We start from the raw sequence: 15,992 nt of genomic DNA on the forward strand, positions 1-15,992 counted from the left end.
CAAACAAAAGGGGGAATAAGTTGGGATGTATAAATTAAGATGACTCACATTCTTTACTACCAGTTCACTCCTCTCAGAGACCAGTTCTCACTGATCCCTGTGATCTATAATCTACATTGTAATTAAGAACCTGCAGCTTGAGATCCAGGGCCAATTCTGCCCAGTTGAGAATGCAAATGTGTATTCAAAAACTATGCCATGTCAAAAGCAACCTGCACATGGAAAGCTACATATAGGGAAAAGATTCTAGCCTAACCTTGGCCCTCTTCTGCATGAGGGAGTATCACCCTTATCCTTAAAAATTCAATGTCTAGCCACAAATTCAGATTACTGGAGGCATTGGATAGTATCTAATGCTATCCTTTTGCTAGTGGGAACTACTGCTAATGCAGCAGGAAGCTAGCTCAATAGTGCACCCTGGAATCTGTAGGAAAAGTCAGTGGAGCTTGCCAAAGAGTGTTCTGTTGACTTGTCCCATTCTAAAAGGACTAGTCTGAGCTAGTTTCTGGGTTTGCACTACCAAATGTAACTTATAATTGAGAAAAGATCTGAACTTTTCCAGAAAACCAGAGGCTGTGCATGCCATTTTTAAGGAAGTAAATAAAAGGCAAAGTATGGGTAACGAGGAGAAGAATAGAAGGGAGAATGAGAAGTGAGGAGACAGTGAGCTAAAGACAGCTGTGTGGTACTAGTACATCGTACTAACAGAGAATGATGTTTTCCTCACGACCAGTTGTCACACCACTGTGGTCAGCAGCATCCAGAGAAGTGAAATGGAAGCAACATTTTGGTTTTAAAATGCACCTGCATTCCAGATTAGGAAAGCAGTAAGAGTCCGATAGATGCCTTCAGTAGTCCAATCCAGTAATTTCAGGAAACGCCAATGAGTTAAGTCAGGTTTCCCCATGCTGGAGCCTGCCAAATATTTTGGAATTCAACTCCCATTAGCCACAGTCAGCAGAGCCAATAGTAAGAAATGCTGGGAGATGTAGCCTAAAGCATCTGGAGGGCTCAAGGTTGGAGATAATGGGAGACTTCCAGCATTGCCTGTTTGCTTGCCTACCCCAAGTGGACTAGAGTTTGACAATGGAACATTAGATTGTTCACTTGTTAGATGGAAGCAACAGAAGTCCAATGCTAAATCAACTGCTTTTGCAAATGCTGCAATCCAACAACATCAAACATTTTATCATATTCATATAGTTCAGTGATTTTCTAGTGATTATTCTGGTTCCACGTGGTACAGCTACTGCTTTGCTTTTTTCAACACAATTGTAACTGTATCTCTTTGTTTGCTATGACCATTAAGTCCAACATTACATTGAAATGTGACTATATTAGAGCTGCTGCTGCTGCTCTTCCTCTACGTCTTGTTTTCATGAAAGTGGGGAGCATTTTGAAATTGCTGATCCTGTTGGCAATGCCTCATTCTTAGGAATTTATAGATTGGCTCTTAATGTTCCTTAGATGCAGCAACTACCATAAAGAATCTAATTTAGGAGCAATAAGGATATGCACAGAACTACAAGCCACAAGCACCATACGCGCTTAGAATGAAGATCGATGTCACATTTGAAAAATGGCCCATAGCAGTTACCTCAGCCACAGCGTGAATCTGGCTTCCTTCTGGCTTCACAGTGTGAATTCTGGATGTACATACCAGCTCCTTCAGTGTTTCAGTTCTCCTCCCCTTGCCATGCTTCTACAGGTGGCTGTCTTTAAAAATACATTTCAAAAATATGACAAGTTCTTTTTCTTTTCTTTTTAGTAAAAAAATAAAGGACACCTTTAAAAGGCATTTCAGAGGTTGGTGTGAGCTCTCCTTTGACATCATGGGTGTTAGGCTGTCAAGAGTCATTCACTGCTGGCTGCTGTAAACATGCAGAAATTTTTTTTTAATAGCTTGACCACCTAGAGAGAAAAAGATACATTTACATCTGTCTTCACATACTGAGTTATGCAGAACTTTAATGGTGCTACTATAGAATAAAGGTGAAAGCCAGTGAAAGTAGGTATGGCAAAGTCCACTGAAATCAGTGTGACTTAGAAATCTTGGCTACACTCCGAGTTACTGAACGAGGTGGGACGTACTCAGGATTGCACAGTCCTGGGCACAGTTAAACATGAAAGCCTTATGGCATTCAGCCACCTATCCTATTCTGGTTTGTGTCCCAGTTGCAAATGGAAGTGTCAGTTATTTCTCTCCTAACATTACATAAATTGAGTGAATAATAATTTGAACACAGAGCTTGTCTCTCTCTCTCTTGAGGTTATGGAGGTATTTTGTTCATTAGCAAGAAAAATTATTGGTGCAATTTATTATAATTAAATCCTTATGCACTGTGGTTAGAAAATGGTTTATGTTGGCTATACCCATTCTCCTGTGTGGTATGGGGATACCATTTTGAACTATTTTAAAGAGGAATGCAGCACTGACCTTTTGCATATCCGTCACAGTAAGGTTCTTTGCAGCTGAAGCTAGGAATTAGCATGGAGCATGTGGAATGGATTTTCTTAGTCATGGGGCATTTGGGTTGCAGTAAAAAATGATGACTTTTGCAAAGGAACACTAATTTGACAAATACCAACATTTTTGTGAGACCAGAGTTTCCCCCAACCTGAATATGTGCGGCTACACACAAATATGCTGAATAAATGGTGAAATTGCATTTGTCTACAGGACTGATGAAGAGTAGAATTTGTGGGCAGACATGTTGGACATTTGGCATCATGAAAAGGGTATACAGTTAAACATTTTAATTCCTCATTCCCTTTCTGTTCAAATTTTTCTTGGTACTTTCCAACCAAGAGAAAAATATAATTATTGCAAAACACAATTAATTATGTTTGAGAAGCCTCATGAATGAAATGTTAATTTGCTCATGATTCTGCATACCTTCATCTAACTCATCGTCCTAGCTTATTCAAATGAAAATGGGAAGTTCTTCTACCTAATTCAAAACAGTCAATGATGGCACTAGATTCATTAATTAAACAAAGTCTCTGCCTAATAATTTGTGCTATACACAATTAAGGAAACTTAACCCACAACTTTGATGAACTGATCCAATTAATTCATGAAAAACTTTGTTTATTAGACAGTCTAATTTTATTAATCAAGTATAGACGTGGTTGAAATCACAAACTGTAATTCTATCATGATGTTTTTGTTCATAAAATACATTTTGATTTAACCACCTTGAAGCAAATATAAAAGGCAGGATATAAATTCTCATCATTCAAAGAAATGAAGAACAATTAATAAAATGTTCATTTTAAAAAACTCTAAAGCTGCATGGTAGCTCAATTAGAAAAGAATCTAGAAATATTTATAATGCTCACATAAAATGGGTGAAAGATTGCTTAAAAATAAGGCTGTACCAAATACTGTATTTTGATATTCCCTTCAAAATTGGCATATGCTAAGCTGAACATAAAGATTCACTTCATTACAAGCCCCACTAAGCTGCTCTGGACAAGCCACAGTTGGGTACTCCCAACAGAGAACCAGGTTTGCTTTCCTTTGTGCTCCCCCGCATTCCACTTGTCCTCTCACCAGCCCAGGTATCATTGCCCCAGAACATCTCCTCGCCTCACGCTCAACATCAGCACCCTCTTTCTGAAAATGGAGAGAACCTGCCCCCCCACCCCCACTTCTGACCACCACCTTTAAAATAAAAGGATGCTTCATGTTACTTTAAGTGATCACACCCCTTATCAAAGCATCTCTGCTTCGCCAACATTCAGCCAGGAATGCCTATATTCCTCCTCTCCCACTGGCTAGCTAGCAAATTCTTTAAAAAAGAGGAAGAAGGCTGCTGCACATTGTTCCACTCCCAAAGTAAGAATACCATCTGGAAAGGAGCTTTTTCCTTTCCTCTCTTCCTTACCTCCATTGTCACTTCCTCCATTGTTTGTTGCCACAACTTGAAATGAATTGAGAAGCAATGAGCAGGATCAGGAAACATATGCAAATGCCATGGCAAAGCAGGAACATGGAGGGGAAATTGTGGAAATGGAAATGTAGCTGCCGGCTGAGAAGGGATGAGGGATAAGGGGTGGTGGTGGTGGTGGTGGCAGGAGAAAGTTCACAAAGAGTGGCCAGGAGATTCTGCTGCTTTGGCTGTACAGCTTCTCAACCCACTGTAAAATTGCCCTCAACACTGGTATAAATAACTCTAAGACAAGCCCTGGGCTCTCCAGAAGGTTTGTTCAAGAAAAATGAGCCACCTTGCAGAAACTACACCAGGTTCACATTACATGGTTGATCACCCATGGTGGATTGTTGCATCGTGTGAATTAGATTACCGTTTATCTGATAGCATTTTGTCCCACTAGCTGTTTACTGCAACTTTTCAGAATCATTTCCTTTTTCCTTTTCTGCCCTCTGAGTCTTCAGCCAGATGCTTGGACTAATATTTTATCTGGCTATGCCAACCTGTTGTTATTCTTGTTGATATCATATAGGACATAGCATCATGATAGCATTGACTGAGTCACATGATCACTAGAGCAAATAAAGCCATGAACTGTTAGGGCAAAGGAGGAGATAAATAGCAACAAGGAAAAACATTACTGTATCATGTTCATATCTTTGTGGTGAAGTGACCGAAAGATAGATAAGAATAGCCTCTGCATGATCAAGAAATCAAACCACGTTTTCAAAATAGATGCTAAGCTGAGGCCTGTGTGAATAAAGAACAAAATGAAACCCAATTAGTCAGCACTGCTGCCACGAGTTTATAAACATCTAAAATTGCCAAAAAAGGGAAAACCTCTTTGACACTCATACATTAGAACAAAGAACAAGGTTAGCCATTCCAGTTCAACTCTTATTCCAATTTTTAGAAGTGCAAAACTTTTACTAGATGAACTCATAATTGGCATGAACAAGGTTATGTAGCTACATGTTCTGTAATCTGGAAAATGTTGTTTTATAGTTCTGTCATGGTACAAGTTATGCTAATGTATTATGAGTTTAAAATACAATACTTAACAGATCTGGAAGTAAAACGAAAGGGACTGAGCTAGTTAGAACACAGCCTGAGATTCAGCTTATTAATAAATGACATCAAGAATATATGTAAGAGGAAAGGAGTGAACTGTTTCCATGATTTCTACCGAATTTAATCCTGTACTGTGGTGTGTATGTTAAGAAGGAGTATGTGAAAGTTTCTGGCCAACAAAATCAGGAATTATTCCTCGAATCCAATCAAAATGTTTACATTTCACAGATTCCTCCTAAGACTGACACCAGCTGTAAATAGGCATCAAAATACTATTAACTATTTGTTATAATCGTGTATAAAAATGAGAGTTTGTTACAGAAGTAGATGAAAAGTATTAACCCAGTTGAATAGGAGTGAAGACAATGTAGTCAACTTTGAGGGCTATCTTGACAACGTGTAAAACATATTAAATGTTATCCATCATACCATAGATATGGTATTATGTTCTCTCTATATAAAGGAAGGGACTTTAATGTCTTCCTGTCACTTGTGAGTTTACACAGCACATCTGGTTTCTCATTCCATTGTGTAAACGACTCTATGTCCAGCTTAAGTTTATCATAATGAATTGTATGTCTGGGAATCTCCATGAGCTTGCCCTGACATTTTCAATTTCTGTTTTCTCTTCATCTCATGTCACAGAATAGTCACTGCTTGCCCTGTTTAAGTATTTGATCTAGATTATATTACTGCCTCTGATTCTTCATCTCTTCATGAATGCACATATCCCTGGTCTTTAAAAAAAATTATTGTACTCCTAGCCTTTCCATGCCTTCCATTGTCATTCTATCCTATTGCAACTTTAGTTCTGCTGTATTCAGTGTCCTTTGTCTTGTATGCACCTATTTTTATGTGAGCAACCAAATGACATTTTACATCCCTAGCTCTTTATGGAGCCTAAGTTTTTAACTTCTTGATATGTAACTTTATGTTATTCTTTCTCTTTGACTTCTATATAATTATTTTCCCTACACAGATACTTTAAGCAAACATCATCCTGCATCTTAACATCTAACAGTGGCCTTCAGTTGTCATCGTTTTTTCTTTTTTCTCCCTTTATCAGTCATCACCAATCCAGTCAGCATGTGAAATGTAGTGGTGGTGGGAACGGAGACAGGAGACAACTAGAGTGTAGGAGTAGGAAAGAAGCGAACAAAGACAAGCAGGAATCAAACCAGAGAAAAGAAGGATGTAGAAGACAAAGGAATTGCTGAGAAGACACTGGAGAGAGAGATACTGGTTAGGCAAATAAAAGGTCAAGCAGATTGCACAAAGAATGAAAGCATAGCTTACCAGTCTGTATATCACAAGCCAAACTTGAAACCAAGTCAAGTATGAATAGATACAAAGAATTGCAAATCCTGCAACTAACTACATTCTGGGAGGACCACAATGGCCACAAGTTTCTGTTCCCAAATGCCACCTTGCACAGACTCAGCCATCTGCCTTGAAACTCAGTTATTGCAAAGAAGTAGCTAGAATTTATCAAACCACCTGACAATATACTGTAGTCAAGCTAATCATACCAGGAATTCAGAACCTCTGGGCAATTGTCACTCTGCATTCAGGTCTTAGAGCAGTGATGATGAACCTTTTAGAGACCAAGTACCCAAACTGCAACCCCAAACCCACTTATTTATTGCAAAGTTCCAACACTACAATAAAACCTGAAAACTAAGGTTTTAGTTTAGAAAAAACAAGTCACAGCTAGTCCAAGCACATATATCTATATCCTTGGCAGCACACTGACCGGCCGTGCGAAAGCTCAGATGAGTGGTGGATAATGAGTCATGACTCATGACATCATTGCCTTTTGGAGCATGTGCATGGCCCCTCTGTGCACTGTTATCCGATGCTCAGCTGCTGCGGCGATGCTGGGGGGATTTGGCTTGGGTGCCAACAGAGAAGGCTCTGCATGCCCACTGTGGCACGCGTGCCATAGGTTCACCACCACTGCCCTAGCCCTACCCTGGTGTACTTTCCTAACCCTAATATAAAATACCATTGAAAGGGGCGATTTTGAAAAAGCTTTCCTTGAATAGATTTTTCTGCACAGCTCAACATTTCTGCCAATTCTAAACACATTCCAACCATCAAAATCATGCCAGGACACCTCATTTTTCTAACCCTAACCCTACCCTGGTGCACACCCCTAACCCTAAAATAGGGCTAAAGTTCCATAGAAAACTTTTTGAGGGTGATTTTGAAAAAGCCTTCCTTGAGTAGCATTTTCTGCATAGCTCATCATTTCTGCCCATTCGAAACACATTCCAACCATCAAAATTATGCCAGGACAACTCATTTTTGTAACCCTAACCAAGTGATGGTGAACCTTTCAGAGACCGAGTGCCCAAACTGCACCCCAAAACCCACTTATTCATCGCAAAAAACCCCCTGAAACCTGAGGTTTTAGTTTAGAAAAAACAACTCACAGCCAGTCCAAGCAAATATATATGCATATCTTTTGCAGCACACTGACTGGCCATGCAAAAGTTAGGATGAGTTGCGGCTAATGAGTCGCGGCTTGTGACATCATCACCTGGCACCGTGACTGCTTTCTGAGCATGCGCATGTGCACTGTTATCCAATGCTCGGCTGCTGGGGCGATGCTGGGGCAACCTGGCTCATGTGCCAGCAGAGAGGGCTCTGCACGCCCACTGTGTCACGTGTACCATAGGTTAGGCACCACTGCCTTAGAGGTTTGCACCACCTCGGTGGACCCTTCTCCCTTGGCACTCCAGGCCCCTTCTTGTAATTAGTGGAAGAAAAACTGAGGTGAAATTTGCCTAAATGCTTCTTAGAGCCCCTTTTGAATGACTGCATAGAGCAGAGATGGTGGTGAAAAAAATATTCTCCTCCATCACCATTTATGTTCAACAAAACAACTCATCTGAATTATTACAGCTGTGATACAGCCAGGCTCCTTTTGTCTGGAAACACTATAAACTCAGAGGAAGGGCAATATGTCTGCTAAATACTCTGCAGATAAAAGAACTCACTTCGGATTCAATTCTAGATGCCGCTGAGTAGGTATCCAGGAAGATAACAGCTTGTTGCAGTTAAAGACACAGTTTCAGATACTGTTGATCGGTGAGCAAGATATTTGGTCCACACCAAGCTTTGGTAAAGAGAATGGTATAACGGAGCATGATGTATATTAGGGATGCAAAAACCAATACACCATGTGCATTGTTAATGTGAAAGGGTTAGGGAGCCAGGAGTCCGGTTCCCTGAAGTCCATTCATGCCTCATGCAGAAAATGTGGGTTAATCAGCACAATCGAAGCTATACATATATAAGCAAATATTTTAATGACACAGATAGCACTGTGATAGTAGTCACTGAAGTTACATCCTGGGCTACACTGAAGCTTTCAAAAGTTTTTATTTTTATTTTTTTAAACCTGACCTACCCCATCTAAAGACCTGTTAGTTTAACTTCACTGTATGTCTGCTATCAGGAAAAAATAGGAATAAATTATTTTAAAGCATGGCAAAAATGGCAAACGTGATGTAATTCCATAGGGTTTAGCAGAAGTAGAAGATTCCAGTGCCATCTGGCTAGTCTACTTAACTTTCAGCAGTACGTCCAGTGGAGAACCACATGTAAAAGTACTTTTGCATTGGAAAAGATGACTATTAATGCAGATATTGTAAGACAGATAAATACATATTTTGAATAGAATATGATAAACAGTCATGTTGAAAGATCAACATTTGAGTTTTATAATCGTATCCAGCGGATATTCTCAAAAATTAGGCCAGGGCCAATAAACTGCTTAGCAATTTTAATAAAGACGTTAAATGAAAGGTTGATGTGTGTTTCTTAAATTTCCAGTGACACTAGTTTGCAATCCATTAATACAGGTCTATCATCACACAGAATTAATTGAAAAACCATAAGAGCTACAATAGATTTGGGAAACAGAATATTGTAAACCTAATAGCATTAATAATACTAACTGTGCTAATAACATTAATTGAAAGCTTCATAGCTCAGACTGGCTGCACTGGAAAGTTTCAGTTACAATATAGAGATGTTTAACTCTTTTACCCATTTTCACATTTAAAACACAAAAACAAAACAGATGGATGTTAATAAAAAAACCAAACATACAAAAGAGCTCAATGTCTCAGACTCACAATTGTTCAGGTACACACAAATTAAGGCTTAATCTGTCTTCTTTGCATATCCTTATGTCCAGTTTGTTTAGAGTGTGTGTTTTATAACATGCAATAACTGAGAACAAAACACCCAAGAAAATATTGTATTAAAAAGTAACGCATTTATCCCATTCCTGCTTAATTCCAGTTGTTAAATGCTAGTTTAACAATAATATATTCTTATGTTGCTTCCAGCAAGCAGGCAGATCTTGACAACACCCTTGGGAAAGTGGATTCTGCAGCTGAGGGGCAGCAATAATGCAAGTGTAACTTATAAGGGAAATGAGGCTTTATAAGGATGGGGAATTGGACCAAGAAGTCAAAGGGAAGCAAACAGTAGACTAATGTTGGAATTCAGGATGCTTTGAGATGAGGCTATTATGTTGCAACTGCCTCACACTATGGCCAATAGATCAATATATTGCTGTCATCCATTTGCAACCCTTTCCCACTTTCCCACAACTTTTCTGTCTCTTTTCTTAGCAGCTAAACAGAGGACAGAATAGGTTTGCAATGACTTTTGACTGGAAGTGCTCAGAATCCTTCATCTGAAAGTGCAAGTTGCAGTAACTCATCAATGACAGGAGGCAGATCTCACCCCATCCTGTACCAGCTAAGGACACCTCTTAGCCCTTGGCATATCTGGAAATCTGGGAAACTTACATGGCTACCTGCATCAGCTCTGGAATCTCAAGTAAATGCTCTTGTGACTTCCTAGAGTTCTTGTCTTAGGTAGGATAGGACCTGCTCAGCCCTGTGTTTCCTCACTGTATGTCCGTTGCCCAAACCAAGAAAAAGATCCTGTATTGATATAGTAAGCTGCACATTACAAAGACATACGCTGGCCTAGGAAGTCCAAGATGGAGGGATCAGAGACAGATTGTAAAAGGAAATCTGAATGTTTACACAGTCTTGGATATTAATTTCAGATGCACATTGAACAGATGGGAAATTAGAAGGCGCTAAGAGATAATACTAAAATCCAGTGAAGTTTTTCCACTAAGGAGCTGCCTTCGTCAGCAGAACCAGGATGAAGCATTTCCCCCTTCTTTCTGTAACACTCTACACAACCACAAAATCCGATCCAGAAGGGTGGGAGCATTTTCCAGGGGGCTGCAGGGGAAGAAGAGAGGGGGAAAATGTTCTTTATATGAGCCGATTTTCACTCATGTGACATTGGCAACCTCTGATTACCAGGCAACCTCTGATTGGCAACCTCATTGGCAACCTCTGATTACCATTATTCAGTTGTCAAGGCTGATCAAAACTTCACTCCTCTCAGAGATGATTAATTCAAGTCAACCTCAGTAACAATAGAAACACAAATCCCAGAGTTCAACCAAATATAACCAGTTTTGTCTGCAAAATGGGTAGCATGCATATCATGACAGGCATCCAATGTTCTAATAGGTGTTACTTTGAGAATAACAGCCAAAAAAAATCACCTGCTGAAATCTCACATAGCCATTAGCTCACTAGTGTTAGGCAAAGCCATTATTCTCTAAGTCTCAGTCTCTACCCTCTTCTGCAATATAATGTGATAATATTGACCTTAGCTTACAGGGTTGCTATTATTAGGATTACTGAGACCTTGTGCGTGATGTGCTTTGTGAATTTTGAAGAAGTATGCAAAAGCTATGTTGAATCGTTGTTACAGGCAGGCTTCTGTTTGTTTTCTGCTTCTTTCAGATCTCCTTCTTCAGTTGCTGGCTTTGAATAGACTTGAATTGAGTGAAATATGGAATGGATATAGAGTGCCATTTTCAATCTACTTTGTACAAGGGAAGTAATACCTGTGTAGTAAACTACATTAAAAAAATATGCCTGGAGCAATTGGCTTCCACATCTGCAAATTCTTCTCCTGTCTTGAACTATATATTTATTTACTATTATTATTTTGAAACATAGTTGGTTTGGTCTTAAGTTCAGTCAAAGTTCATCATGGCTTGATGTGCCTTTGGTAGAATTCCATGAGGATAAACTTGTTTTATTCTCATATCTGAAATTCCTAAACAAATTGGCATCTGAATTTGATCTAAAGAGTCCCATCAACCTGCTTGTATTTCCTCTTAGAACATTTTAAAATAACAATACAGAAGTTTAGTATACATGCTTTCAACTTACAAAAGGCTATAGTACTTATATCTAGACTATTTTTTCTACATGTAGAAAAGTAAATGAAAGGAGAACAGAGGAACAGTTCTCAGAATATATCAATGATGAACAAGGTTAGCAGACAAACATTGGCCACCCCATTACTGGCTACACTCAAGATGCAATTTCGTACTTTACATATGCTCGCTTTGGGCATGGGATTTAGGTTATGGCAGAAGCTCAAGTACTATTATTTCTGACATCTTCTTCCTCTTACTTCAGTTCAGCTACGTTATGCATGATTCAGCATGGATCCTTTGAGAGCATGATAAAAGATTACTGGATAATTTGAGAAACTGGAACCCCTAAACTATGGACTCTGCATTCAGGGAGGTTCTCCTACACATATGCACACACACAGTCAGTGGTTGTAGAGACCACAAAAAATTAGAAACCAAACATGACTGTCAATCCAGACTGCTGCTCTTGAGAGAATATAACTACATATGTTTCTATAAGTGTGGGGAATTAGTGCCTGAGTTTCCCTTTTCCCTCTTGCCTCCCTGTCCCTTTTCCCTTGTATGTCATGTTTTTAGATAGTAAGCCTGTGGGCAGGAACTGCCTTATTACTTCAGCATAAGTCTCCCTGGGAGCTTTTTGGCTGGAGAGCAGGGCAGGAATGTAATTTTTTAAAATCATTCATAATAAATAAGAAATAGCTTCTAGAAGCTGTCATTGTTTCACATCAAAAAGAGAAACCCTCATCTGGCATTCATTGCTAAACAGACATCCAAAGTGTTTTATTGTATATTGAAATTGTGTTTCATTTTTATTGTATAATCATAGCTGCATGATCTTGGAAATAGGTATGGCTTTAAGGTATGGCTCTGACTATCAGGAAGAGCTCTCCCACTTCTAAATTTGCCTACACACCACTGGTTGGGTATATGACAAATTCTAAATTCCCGCAAACTCCACCTTTGATTCCAGCATAATGTCATATCAGAACATCAGAAGATGTTCCAACCTGGACCAGCTCAAGTCATCCTACTTAGCATTCCGTTCACCCAGTGGCCACAGGACCTCATGAGCAGAAAACCCACAACTAGCACACAATTATAACCAGCTGCGTACTTCCTCCCATGTTCCCCAGAAGCTTGTAAACATGGGCATACCACCTTTGGCACTGGGGTAGCATATAGTCATTGGACTAGCAGCCACTTACAGCTTTATCCTGCAAAAAGGGAAAGAAAGAAGGCCGACGGTGATGGGGTAGGCAGAAGAACAGCAATGAAAGGTGGACAGGAAAATAGCAAGGTTAGAGACCAGACGGAGCAAAGGGACAGTGAGGGAGCAAAAGGGAAAGGTATGTGCAGGTGGTGAATGATTAAGTTGCACCAGAAGGCAACTCTTCCCTCCTCTGTCAGTCCACCAACAGCTGATCTGCAGCAGGTGCAGCAGAGAGAGAGAGAGAGAGAGAGAGAGAGAGAGAGAGAGAGAGAGAGAGCGAGCATGAGTGAGCGAGCGAACTTGGTGACATTCTTCAGTTTTTCAAGGTTTTTATTTTTGTTTTTAATTGTGTGAAGGAGAAAAGGGATCAAAGTTTTCATGCAATTGGGGAATAGCTTTTTCCTTCTGAGTTTGTCGAATCATCTTTTAAAGTGAGCCAAGTTGAAGGTTATCACTACATTTTGTGGAGGTGAATACCATGGTTTAAAGTATGTGTTGTATGAAAGAATGTTTCTTTTATCTGCCCCTAATCTGTGAGAGAGACAGAAAAGTGTCTCCCTTCAACTTCAGAGGTGGTGCAAGTCAAAGACCACCCATTAAACATGATTGAAAGCTTTAAAAATGATTTCCATCTCCTCACTTGCCACATCGTCTCACTGGAGCATAGAATTAATATTGAGGGCACTTCCGGATCACGTTTTTGATCATTCATTCATCCTGCCTAATTCATGGAATTTTGCAGTGACTCTAGATGTGATTGTCTTTCATTTGTAACCTGTCTGTACTTCCCCACCACTTCTTCCTTACTGAAGCAAATCCATTAAAGAAGACAGAATGGCTGCAAACTGCCTTCTCACTGGTAATGCATGAAGCTGTCTATCTGGAAATACATTAATTCGGTATCAAATCACAGCAGCACACTAACACCAGCATATGAATTCCTGACAAGGGTGCCTGTAATGAACAGGATGAGGCTGTAGCTCTCTGGAACCACTTAAGTGAACACTAGTATAGAGAACCCTGATGATAGCAACTGTGGAAAAAGGACATTTTTTGCAAAAAGGCTATTTTTTTGTACAGTCAGGCCCCAGAACACAAATAGCAGACTTTACTATATGATCGATCTTTCCCTTTCAGTTGAAATTAAATAGTCCACATGCTATCCTAGCATACGTCACATGTGAGAATTATGCTTAATGAACTAGATGCAATGGGAGTCTTGTAGGCATGGCTGCTCATAAATTCTAATAATGCCTTAACTGAACATGACACTAAAGGGAGAGGAAATAATTTTAAACTGTCCATTAGTCATCCAACTACTGGACCAGTCCTGCACAAGTATTGTAGGCCACTTTTTAGTTTCAGTGTGGCTTACATTTTCCGGATTCTTCCATACTTAAATAAACTGGGAAGTGCCCATCTGATTCAGTTTGAAGATACTACATTGGCTTCTTCATCTTGACATTTTATAAAGCACACGTTGTCACCCAGAATCAACATTCAGAACAAGCTCCAAAAACATCAAATTCCACAGATCCATATGGTGCAATCTCTAGCTTTTGCTAAAAGAAAAACTTCTCATTTGCAAATTTAAAAAGCTGTATTTGTGTCAGCCTCACAATCTGTACAGCATTTTATGAATTGAGGATTTATGGAACCCATCTAATCCACTCGAACACTGATTTGATACAATCTGTGTATGCTAATTTATATGCATAGATGAACATTTGGAAAATATAAGCAATATAAGCAAAGAATAATTTTGAAAGGAATGCAGTAAATTTCATCACAGCATGCATGACCATGGTCAGCTGACCTGTGTGTGCCTGTCTGCTACCCAGGCGCTACTTGTTGATGGACAACAGTTCCTCATCTTTAAGGGTAGTCCCGCAAATAGAGAACCATTCTCTGTAAAAGTGGACCCATGGCCATCTTAGTGCCTAAAGGACAAGAATAAAAGTACTGGGAGGGAATTCCATTATCGCAGTGCATCCCCAACAGCCACTCAGTCAACTGCCAAACTCTGCAGGTAATGGCACTCAGACAAGGGCCCCTGTTGTGACCTCAGCTCCCATGTGTCCTGCAGCACTAATCTGGATATTAGGAAAATTACTTTTGGATCTTTAGTGCCAGGAGTTGTTTCAACTTAACAAAAGCATTAGCTAGATTATAGCCAGATAAAAGAGTAAAGTCCTGTCATTCTATGATATGGCAATTCTCCCCAACCCCCCTCATATTGCCACCACTGCACTAGTTAGCTATACATATGCTGCCAAGTGTATATAGGTGCCAGGCAAGCAGAGAGATTTTTTCAATAGAATTTGTAGGAGCTTTGGATTCCTAGCATGGAGACATGGCTACTCTGTGTGTGAATTCATTATTCCCTGAATTGTTTTTAGACAATAGCCCAGAGGAACTGGGCCAGACAGCAACTCTTCTCTATCTGCCCACCAGAATCTACAGCACGTGCAAGAATGGGAAACTAGAGATTTAACATTTTTTAAAGGTTTTTACAAAAAATAATTATCTGAAGAGGCAGAGAGTCTGGAGCATTATGGTCATCATTTGAGGTCCCAGTGAAGATGTCATGAAGCCTGCAAGCACTGTACTGGAGCCCATTGGTGTTTGCTAATTACAAAATTCACCAGGTGAACTCCATGGCTGAGCTGGGATTTGAGCCCCGATCTGCCCAATCTTGGTCCAACTCCATATCCAGTACACTTCACTAACTTTCTCATTCAAGTTTGTGCGACTTTGTGTTATTTTTGGAATTAGTCATTAACCGCAAACAAACAACAGTGCAAAAGGTAATGCTCTTCTCAATGCAAAGGTGCAGCAGTGGTTGAATTTCTACATGCCAAATGGTTAGTAAAGGAATAAATATATTGCATTTTTTTATTTACTATACTGGTATGGCTAACCATCTACATCTGTTCCAGGGCCAGCTTACAGAGAAAATAATAGCATACAACATTAAGATACAATGTGATGATTCAAGTGCGGTGATACAACAGGAGAAATAGTAAAATGCAGCCCTTTCTGGCAGCAGCCAAATAAAGCGAATGAGTTAAACCTAAGTCAGATTTGAAAGTTGTCTTTGAAGGGAAAAAGCAGGATGTTCAAATTTTTAAAAGGCTTAAGTGAATAAAATGTTTTCACCTGGGGCCAAAAATATCAGAGAAGGCACCAAGAACACCTTTTTGGAAAGCTGGGCCAGAGTCAGAGTGCCACCACTGAGAAGGCTCTCTTGCTCTCTTCGGCTTCCCTCCATTAACTGAGCTTAGGTAGACAGAGACAAAATTCAGGGTCTTCTTGGTTGGAATTGAACTTTCTAGAATGGATCACCTGGCAAGTCCATCCAATACATTTCTGGTGCCTGGTGAAGAGGTATTTTATTCTACCAGATTTTAAAGTGCCGCTTTTTTTTTTTTTTTTTTTTTTTTTTTTTCTTTTTTTTTGTTTTTTTTTTGTCCTCTTTTTTTTCTTATATATGTTG

Source organism: Varanus komodoensis, unplaced genomic scaffold (genome assembly GCF_004798865.1).
Source record: "Varanus komodoensis strain SLA01 unplaced genomic scaffold, ASM479886v1 scaffold21, whole genome shotgun sequence".
Lineage (NCBI taxonomy): Eukaryota > Metazoa > Chordata > Lepidosauria > Squamata > Varanidae > Varanus > Varanus komodoensis.